Below are 11,078 nucleotides of genomic sequence, written 5' to 3' on the forward strand. Positions count from 1 at the left end.
ATTAAAAAAAAAAAGTTTTCCGCCGGAGTACCCCTTTACGCCTGTCAGAGGTCATTTAGTAAAACTGCCAAAGGTTTTGGGACGGGTGGTGTGGAAAACGTAAAAAGTTGTATATCCTCTTCAGATGATTGTATCTTCACTAGCGAGTGTTGAAATGCCTTACATTGGTCAGTTGTTTGTGTGTACCTTTATCTTGTGTATATATTGTGTCCATGTGTAGATGCGGCAGTGTTAAAAGGACAATTACACATATTTATATATGAATATTTTTTTGTGTCTTAAAATTTGATTCAAATCCAATATATACGTTTTTTTGTATGTGGAAGTAAGAATACATTGCAGGGGATTACCATGGTCTTGGACAGGTTCTGTCAGGGACTATGATAATCCTTCCTGTAATTCTATTTTACCATATAAAGTGTTTTTCTTCTTTAATGACATCAAATTAAAGTATTCGTTTACCTGTTGCCTACTCCCTACTCATCTCTGCTCCATGGCAGTAACATTGCCGCCATCAGTATCGGCCATTACAGTCGTCTCTCGTACTCCATGTTGGACTCATTTAGTGGTTGAACCGTTGTAGGAAAATGGACATGAGGCCCAGAAGCTGAGATATGAGGAGCTGTTTGGGCAGTGTTTCCCAACCTGGGTGCCTCCAGCTGTTGCAAAACTACAACACCCAGCATGCCCGGACAGCCAAAAGCTGTCTGCAGAATCCGCTTGAAAATTCATTGCCGTCTATGGAGATGGCGCATTTCAGAGTGGTCCGTGGGCAGCTGGTCAGTGCCAGATGCCCATGGAACGTTCTGCCAGAATTTTTCCGCCAGAAAATTCTGCATAGGCCGCCTTCAGGTACATCTTCGTCAACTACACCGATTTTGCTGGCAGAATCTAGTGAACAGAGCAGCAGGGTTTCATTAAAGGGGTACTCCGGCCCTAAGACATCTTATGCCCTATCCAAAGGATAGGGGATAAGATGTCTGACCGCGGGGGTCCCGCCGCTGGGGACCCCCGCAATCTTGCATTCGGCACCCACCTCTTTGAGCTGCACGCCGCGCTGCCAGCTCACAAACTGCCGGGTGCCGACCACGGGGCCGGAGTATCGTGATGTCACGACTCCGCCCCCCGTGTGACATCATGCCCCGACCCCGCTATGCAAGTCTATGGGAGGGGGCGTGACGGCCGTCACGCCCCCTCCCATAGACTTGCATAGCGGGGAGTTGACGTCACATGGGGGTGGAGTCGTGACGTCACGATACTCCGGCCCCGTTGTCGGCACCCGGCAGTTTGTGATCTGGCAGCGCGGCGTGCAGCTCAAAAAGGTGGGTGCCGGATGCAAGATTGCAGTCAGACATCTTATTTCCTATGCTTTGGATAGGGGATAAGATGTCTTAGGGCTGGAGTACCCCTTTAAAGAAATTTTTTTTTTGGGGGGGGGGGGGTGTTGAGGGGCAGTTCTGGTGTTTTGTAGTTGTTAACAGATGGTCTCGGGGAGCTTGAAGGGGTTATCCGGGATTTGAAAAACATAGCTCCTTTCTTTCACAAACAGCACCAACCTGCCATCAGGTTGTTTGTGGTATTACAACTCTGTTCTAATCACTTCAAACTGAGGACAAGAGTCATCACGTTTCCAAAAGAAAGCTGCTTTGTCTAATCTCGGATAACCCTTTTACATGTCGTGATTTGGGTTTTTAAACTGTCAGGGTGGGTTCACACCACGATTTTGCTATACGGTTTCATAAAAAAAAACGTATGCAATGGGAACTGTACAGAACTGTATGTGCCCTACGCACTTTTCACCATACGGTTTTTGACTTTCCAAATTTTTTTTTCTTGGAATTTCAATCAAACAAGTGAAACTTTATTCATAATGGAGTGAAAAGTTCAAAACGTATACGTTTTTTTTTCTTAAAAAACGGATGCAACCGGACATCATTTTTCAAACCGTATACAGATTTTCCACGATTTAAGATCGGTGGAAAAATCGTCGTTGACCACGATTTTTTTTTTTAATCCAGATTTTAAATCGGATCGAAATCATGTCCGATTTATTTTATTATTGATGTCTATGTAAATCGCATGGAATCGTGTGACTGTGCGATTCTATCAGATTAATCGCACACAATTTTTTTTGTACGCATGCGCAGTAGACTTCAAAACACATACACTTCAAATATATAAAACTTTATTGCCATTGGCATACATATTCATTTTAAAAACAGGATCAGATTTTTATTGAAAATCGGATGGAATTTTCATCTGTACGATTTTTGGATACGATTTTAAATCGGATAGCAAAGAAATTTTTACATACGATTTTTTTGCAATCGGATTATTGTACGGTCCGATTATCGGACGGTTACATCGTGATGTGAACCTAGCCTTAGGGAAAGAAAATCACCAATGACTACAATGTTCTCTCAGGCTAATGTATGTAAGGATCTCAACAAACAGCTCCTCATATCTTAGCTTCCTGGACCCTTTTTCGAGTAATCCTGTAAGGCCACTTTTGTCTAACTTGTCTACTTCCACAAAGTGACTCTTTCCACTGTGAATAGACAACTGATATGGTAAAGACCTGTATAAGATTAGAAAAAGTCCCCGAAAAGGTGTCAATCTCTTCCATAGACTGAGCCTATCTTTAGAAAAATCCTCCAGTGGTTGACGGGATGCAAGGCGCTGAACACAGTAGTAAAAGGGAACTGACGTTTATTCCAACGCGTTTCACAGTACAACTGCTTCATCAGGCATAATGCCTGATGAAGCAGTTGTACTGTGAAACGCGTTTCATCATGGGTGAATAAACGTCAGTTCCCTTTTACTACTGTGTTCAGCGCCTTGCATCCCTTCAACCACTGGAGGATTTTTCTAAAGATTGCCTTTAATTGGACGTGGAAAGGCTGCAGTCACTCGTTAATTTCCATACTCTGATCCATTGTGGCACTTGGGGAGTGTAACCTTCTGGGGTAAGCGTTCACTTTACCTGAGCACCACCCCCAGTGTACCTCTTGGTTAATGCACTAGGGAGCGCTGTCTGTCTTTTGTTTTAATAGACTGAGCCTAGTAATGCAGCCCAGTTTGGTGCACTTGAATTGCAATACCAGACACAGCCACCATATAAAAGTGGAGCTGTTTTGGTGCAAAAAAATAAATAAATATAATATATATATATTTTATTTTCCGCTCTCATACCACTTAATAGAATGGTTATCTATTACTCTGCACAGTTTTATTGTGAGAAAAAAAAAAGTGAATTCCCTAAAGTCGAGTTAGTGTAAAGCTGTTTAGATCTGCGGTCACTTTATCGTCATTACACGCTGTTGAATAATATTTAAAGAGTACCTGTCATCAAACCATATTTTCTAAACTAACTCAGATGATATTCCCAAACTACTCCTAACACCCAAAATATTTTTTTCCGAGCTTTAAAAATCTGTATCATACCTTTCCCCTTTGCTCACATTGTGTGAGCTGCTGGCAAGAGAAAGTGGGCGTTCCACAGTAGGCGCAATGTCACTGAAGCCTGCGAGAGCTGTGCCTCACCATGCCCCGCACGCATTTCCTGAGTTTGGTCTCCTGCCAGGCCGGGAGGAGACCAAACTAACTGTTTGACTTGTGCAGGGAACAGAACAGAGCCACCTAGTGGCTGTTTTTTTCAATCACATTAAAAACATATAAAAAGGTTGAGAATTTGTACCGCAAGTAAATAGCAAAGTGTCTTATAATTACATAAGGAAGAATATATTAATATTTTAGTCTGGTGACAGGTACTTTTTAACCATTTATTTGTCTTATGTGTCATTGTCCCTTTAGTGAGTCCTCTACTAAAAAAAAAAATATATAGGTTTATGTTTACTATGGAAAAAAATGTGGTTTGCAATAGCTCAAGCCTGGCAGCTTCAAAGTCATAACTATAAATGGCGTTCGACAATGTACAGAAGCTTAATAACCCCCTTGTCATCACTATATCAGATACCTCCTCTAACGCTTGCTGCCATCACAATTCACGCAATAAAGGTTTGGTACAGTGATGCACTGCAATGCTGTTGTATAGGTGCTGGCTTCTCACATTCCTCCCACAGATTTTGGCATCTGCCCCTATCTCTTTTATTGTAAAAATTTTTAAAAAAATAGAAAAAAAAATAGCGTCTCCGGAATTATAGGAGCCTCCGTTCATTCATTCTTTTTCATAGACCTAAACAAAAAATATGGGGTGGGGGGGGGGGGGGGGGAGATGTGGGGATTCTGTAAAATTGCAGTCAAGTTATTCTTGTGGAATGTTGCCCCTTACCGCAGGGCTCGGGGGTGCCGCCAGTTGTATAATAAATGCTGTATTTATTTGTATATCTTATGTCGTGTTGATATGTGTAAATGATCTTGGAATGTTTTTTCTTTTTCTTTTTTTTTTTTTGTGCATGGTTAAAATATTTCTAAAAAAATAAAAGGAAAAAAAGAACAGTTGTTGCAGGGCAAGATTGTGACAAAGATGTTTTTGATTTTATTTTTTAAACTTATTGGTGGAAGAAGGTTAATTTAATTTTTTATTTTTTTTTATTTTTTTAATTTTGTCGTTTTCATTCTACCAATGTCTTGCAACAAAGAAAATATTAAACTCTGTATGAATGATGTGCTGGAAAAAAAAAATGTTTAACAAAATGTTGTGACAAACTTATCACGGTCTTGTTTATTTTTTTATTTATTTATTTTTTGGGGGTTTATTTTTATTTTTTATCTCGTAATTCTTCTAAATTTCAGTTGCAATAAAGCATTCTCAGTGGATTCTGGGCGATTAAAGTTTTACTTTCGTTATAATAAAGACTTAATTTTTTGGAATAGTGAAAAGAAGAAGAAGCAAGTTATATAAGGTATTCCAAGTATGTAACGTTTTATTTTTTTCTATAGAACTGGTATTCCAGTATCAAAAATTTTTTTTTAAATAGGAGTATGACCCCAACATGTTTTACTTACTAATATTCTGTTATTACGAACTGTACTGGCTGTGCCCCTGACAGGAAGTTGTGTAGTCCTTTCATTGTCAATATAGTATTGTCTCCAGGTCCTTGGCCCTTCCCTTAGAAGCAACGCATCATTCTCTGCTTGTCTGGTACTTGTCTCTGAGCTCAAGCCAGCCCCTACAGCTACATCCTCATCTCCCTAACATCTTATATATATAAGGAGAAGACCTGACTCACTGACTCATCAGCGCCCAGCCGAAACCCTTGGACCTAGAAACCTGAATTTTTGCACAGGTGTTGTTTTTAAAATGTAGTCAAGGAATAAGAAAGGATTTTTTCGAAGTCCCATACAAGTCTATGGGAAATATATGTTACTGCATAACTTCCAAACGTCTGGAGATATTTCGATAATACTTGGTCACATGTTACTTATATGTCCACTTAAAATATAGGATAGTTATTTTAACCTTTAACTACCCCCATTTGTGAGGGTCGGGGTTTTTGTTTAAAGTCCCATAAAAATCAATGGGAAATGTATGTTGCCACATAACTTCTGTACGGCTGGAGATATTTCAATACCTGGTACACATATTATGGGTCGGGATATGAGGACGGGATGGGAGGTCGAGATATGGTCGGGATAGGAGGTCGAGATAGCAGGTCGAAATAAGAGGTTGAGATAGGAGGACGGGATAGGAGGTCAAGATAGGAAGTCGAGATAGGAGGTCGAGTTAGGAGGATGGGATATGAGGTCCAGATAGGAGGACAGGATAGGAGATCAGGATAGGAGGTCGGGATAGGAGGTCAGGATTGGAGATCGAGATAGGAGGACGGGATGGTCGGGATAGGAGGTCGAGATAGGAAGACGGGATAGGAGGTCCGGATAGCAGGTCGGGATAGGAGGTTGGGATAGGAGGTCAGGATAGGAGGATGGAATAGAAGGTAGGGATAGGAGGACGGGATAGGAGGACGGGATAGGAGATCGGGATAGGAGGACGGGATAGGTGGTCGGGGATAGGATATCGGGATAGGAGGACGGGATAGGGGGACGGGATAGATGGTCGGGGATAGGATGTCGGGATAGGAGGATGGGATAGGAGATCGGGATAGGAGGATGGGATAGGTGGTCCGGGATAGGAGGACGGGATAGGAGGTTGAGCTAGTATACATAAATATTTACTATTTAGGTGTAATCACATCATGCTGCTTTATGCAGAACAATGGCAGAGGATCAGACAGCAAATGAGAACAGCAGGGTGGGAGAACTGTGTTGAAGAGCTGATAGAAAGCTATGCCTTATGGAAATTGTAGTATTGCTCAACCAGAAAGCAAAGGACTACGACCCCCAAACAGGTACGTAATAATATATACTTCTGCAGTATAAATATATATATATATATATAGATATATATAGATATATATATAGATATATAGATATATATATATATATATAGAGAGAGAGAGAGAGAGAGAGAGAGAGAGAGAGAGAAAAGTGCAGCACTCCTCCAATAAAGTGCAAAAAGTTTTTATTAGCTCAAATAGCAGCAGCAATGTTTCTGTCCTACCATAGGACCATTTTCAAGTTTAGTGATACAATTCAAAGACGGGGTTTATATATCCATACACGAGTGTTAAATTAATTACATCATAAGTGCTTCAATCATCATAAAAAGTGTACAAAATTCATATAAAAATCACTTCTACATAACTGTGCAGTATATATCATATACAGGTATACAGTGTTTCAAAGGTGCTATATAGTAAAGTGCAAAGTGGATTAAAAATAAGCTTGAATGCAAGCTTTTAATAAAAAGATGTGAGGTTTATTTTTCCATAATTAAACAGTAAGATTTTAGTCCTTCCTTAAGAGGTTTTTCAAGCACAGTGACCTCACATACACAGAGAGCATTTGAACTCGAGATATAGATATGACAGTTTCATTTTCTTTTACATAGTGACAAAAATAACAATAATGCACCCAGACAGAAATGTGCGATTGCTGCAAAACTTAGCATGCTGATGTATGATCGCAGGGGACACCTGTAATCTTGGTGCAGCCCCCGGCATTCTGTGTCGGGCGCTGTCTCCGAGACATGGATGTGACTTCACAGCCACGCCCCTGGTGATGTCACACCACGCCCCTCCATTCATGTCTATGGGAGGGGGCGTGACATCACCAGGGGGCATGGCTGTGATCGCAGGGGTCCCGCTGATGGGGATAAGATGTATAAAGCCGGAATACCCCTTAAGGACCAGGCCATTTTACACCTTAGGACCAGAGCGTTTTTTGCACATCTGACCACTGTCACTTCAAACATTAATAACTCTGGAATGCTTTTAGTTATCATTCTGATTCAAAGATTGTTTTTTCGTGACATATTCTACTTTAACATAGTGGTAAAATTTTGTGGTAACTTGCATCCTTTCTTGGTGAAAAATCCCAAAATTTGATGAAAAATTAGAAAATTTTGCATTTTCCTAACTTTGAAGCTGTCTGTTTGTAAGGAAAATGGATATTCAAAATACATTTTTTTTGATTCACATATACAATATGTCTACTTTATGTTTGCATCATAAAATTGACATGTTTTTACTTTTGGAAGACACCAGAGGGCTTCAAAGTTCTGCAGCAATTTTCCAATTTTTCACAAAATTTTCAAACTCACTATTTTTCATGGACCAGTTCAGGTTTGAAGTGGATTTGAAGGGTCTTCATCTTAGAAATACCCCACAAACGACCCCATTATAAAAACTGCACCCCCCCAAAGTATTCAAAATGACATTCAGTCAGCGTTTTAACTCTTTAGGTGTTTCACAGGAATAGCAGCAAAATGAAGGAGAAAATTCACAATCTTAATTTTTTACACTCGCATGTTCTTGTAGACCCATTTTTTTTTATTTATACAAGGGGTAAAAGGATGTATACTTGTATTTGTAGCCCAATTTCTCTCGAGTAAGCACATACCTCATATGTCTATGTAAATTGTTCGGCGGGCGCAGTAGAGGGCTCAGAAGCGAAGGAGCGACAAGGGGATTTTGGAGAGTACGTTTTTCTGAAATGGTTTTTGGGGGGCATGTCGCATTTAGCAAGCCCCTATGGTGCCAGAACAGCAAAAAAACGCCCACATGGCATACCACTTGGGAAACTAGACCCCTTGGGGAAAGTAACAAGGAATTAAGTGAGCCTCAATACCCCACAAGTGTTTGACGAATTTTGCATATGTAAAAAAAAATAATTTTTTTTCACTAAAATATGTATTTCCCCTTAAATTTCACATTTTTGCAAGGGTTAATAGCAGAAAAGACCCCCCAAAAATTTGTAACCCCATCTCTTTTGAGTATGGAGGTGCCCCATAAGTTGACTTGAAGTGCACTACATGCGAACTACAATGCTCAGAAGAGAAGGAGTCATATTTGGCTTTTTGAGAGCAAATTTTGCTAGGGGGGCATGTCGCATTTAGGAAGCCCCTATGGTGCCAGGACAGCAAAAAAAAACAAAAAAAAAAACACATGGCATACCATTTTGGAAACTAGATCCCTTGAGGAACATAACAAGGAATTAAGTGAGCCTTAATATCCCACAGGGGTTTCACGACTTTTGCATATGTAAAAGAAAATATTTTTTTTCACTAAAATGTGGGTTTTCCACAAAATTTTACATTTTTACAAGGGTTAATAGCAGAAAAGACCCCCAAAATTTGTAAATACAATTCTTTGGAATAAGGACATACCTTAATTTTTCATGATTTTCGCTCCGCGGGTGCACACCAGGTCTTGGAGTGGGAGGTCAGTCAGGGGCCTTGAGTTTATTATAGCATACAGGATATGGGACCCCCCCTCAAGGAGCGTTAATGGGGGGGAGCACTGAGCCCTAAAATAGGGGAACACTATGGGGGACAACGGGCCGTAACTGGCGTAGACAGGTGGGGTACAGAGGCCAGTAATATGGGGTACAGTGGGCCAGAAAACTATAAATCATAAAATAATAAAACAGGATATGTTCCCAGAATGATGACCCAGAGCACAGCCAAAACTAAAAAACATATGCCCGCCCCAAACCCTATGCTCTGAATCATCATTCTGGGAATGTGTGTGTGGCCGTCCCTAACCTGTTGCCTCAAATGCGCACCCGCTCAGGTGGAGAGAGAGCGCTGCGCATTTGAGGCAACATAAAAAAAGTCCCCGATGATAGTGACTCAGTCACCTATGACCCATTTTTGAAAAAACACCCTCAGAGGTCTTATCAGGTTTTTTTTTTTAAGGTATTTTTTGGGCAATTTAGTGATTTATGGGGGTTATATTTTGGAATGTACTCTGGACTTGGTACATTGGTCAAATTATGGAAAATTCAAATGAAAAGGGAAAATTTAGTGCTCCATGGAAGTGTGATACTCCCTGAAGCAGCCTATGCAGAGGCCTGGATTATCTGGGCAAGTGTCACATTGATACCTGGTGTCCCTCCGCATCACCTTCCTGTAACACACTCTGCATTTTTTCTGGGATCGTCCCGTCCTTCCTGTGTTGGGGATCACACCTGGAAAGGGCTGGCCGGGGACGATCCTGGCGCCTATAACTCCAGACCCTTGGGAAGTCCGGCCTGATCTTTCCTGGTCGCCAAAGACCAGGAACCTTAGGACTTCTTCTTGGTACTGGAGGAATGTCCCTGTGTTGCCAGCGTACTGGGATAGTACAAAAGCGTTGTACATGGCAACCTGTACCATGTAGACCGCAACTTTTTTGTACCATTCCCGTGTTTTCCACATGGCGTTATATGGCTTGAGGACTTGATCTGAGAGATCAACTCCCCACATATACCGATTGTAGTCCAGAATACAATCGGGCTTGAGGACCGGTCCCACGGTACCTCGCACAGGGACAGGGGTGCTGCCGTTCCCATGAATTGTGATGAGCATAAAGACATCCCTCTTATCCTTATACTTCACCAACAACAGGTTATCATGGGTCCGGGCACGGGACTCACCCTTTGGGATAGGCGTCTTAACAAAATTTAGAGGGAGGCCTCTCTGGTTCTTCCGCACGGTCCCACAAGCTGACGTGGATCTGGCGGAAAGGGATTTGAACAGAGGGATGCTGGTATAAAGTTATCCCCGTACAGGTGGAAACCCTTATCCAGCAATGGGTGCACAAGGTCCCAAACGAGTTTCCCGCTAACAGCCAGAGTGGGGGTACATTCTGGGGGTTCAATACGGGAATCTCGTCCCTCATATACTCTAAACCTGCAAGTGTACCCGGAGGTACTCTCGCAGAGTTTGTAGAGTTTCACGCCATACCGCGCCCGCTTTGAGGGAATATACTGGCGGATAGAGATGTCGCGAATTGTTCGCTGGCGAACAGTTCCCGGCGAATTTCGCATGTTCGCGTTCGCATCGCCGGGCGAACATATGTGAAGTTCGATCCGCCCCCTATACTTTAACATTACAGTAAACTTTGACCCTGTGAGTCAGAGTCAGCAGACACATTACAGCCAATCAGCATCAGTCCCTCCCTTCCAGACCCCCCTACCTCTTGCACGGACGCCTTTTAACCCTCATTCAGCATGCTGCAGGCTTAGGAAGTGGAGGGTTAGGGAAACTGCTCCTGCTGTATAGGGAAAGCGATAGCTAGGTTGCTGCTAGGTGGTGTATTCAGGGTCCAGTTTACTCCTAAAGCACTAGTGTAACATCTGCTTTAAGGACAGCACCCAAAAAAGTCCTTTTTAGGGCTGAAAGATATCAGTCCGTGTGTCTTACAACAGCTGGAGGCACCCTGGTTGGGAGGGAACCGCTGGTTAAAAGGGGTACTCCAGAATCAAACTTAAGTTCCTTCAAGCAACTATCTACTACAGTATTCAAAGGGCTGAAAGATATCAGTCCGTTAGTCTTGCAACAGCTGGAGGCACCCTGGTTGGGAGGGAACCGCTGGTTAAAAGGGATACTCCAGAATCAAACTTAAGTTCCTTCAAGCAACTAACTACTACAGTATTCAAAGGGCTGAAAGATATCAGTCCGTGTGTTTTGCAACAGCTGTAGGCACCCTGGTTGGGGACCACTGCTTAAAATGGGAACTCCGCTGGCAAGCTTTTTTCTCTTTAAAGCAACTAACTACTACAGTATTCAAAGGGCT

Source organism: Hyla sarda, chromosome 10, assembly GCF_029499605.1.
Source record: "Hyla sarda isolate aHylSar1 chromosome 10, aHylSar1.hap1, whole genome shotgun sequence".
Taxonomy (NCBI): domain Eukaryota; kingdom Metazoa; phylum Chordata; class Amphibia; order Anura; family Hylidae; genus Hyla; species Hyla sarda.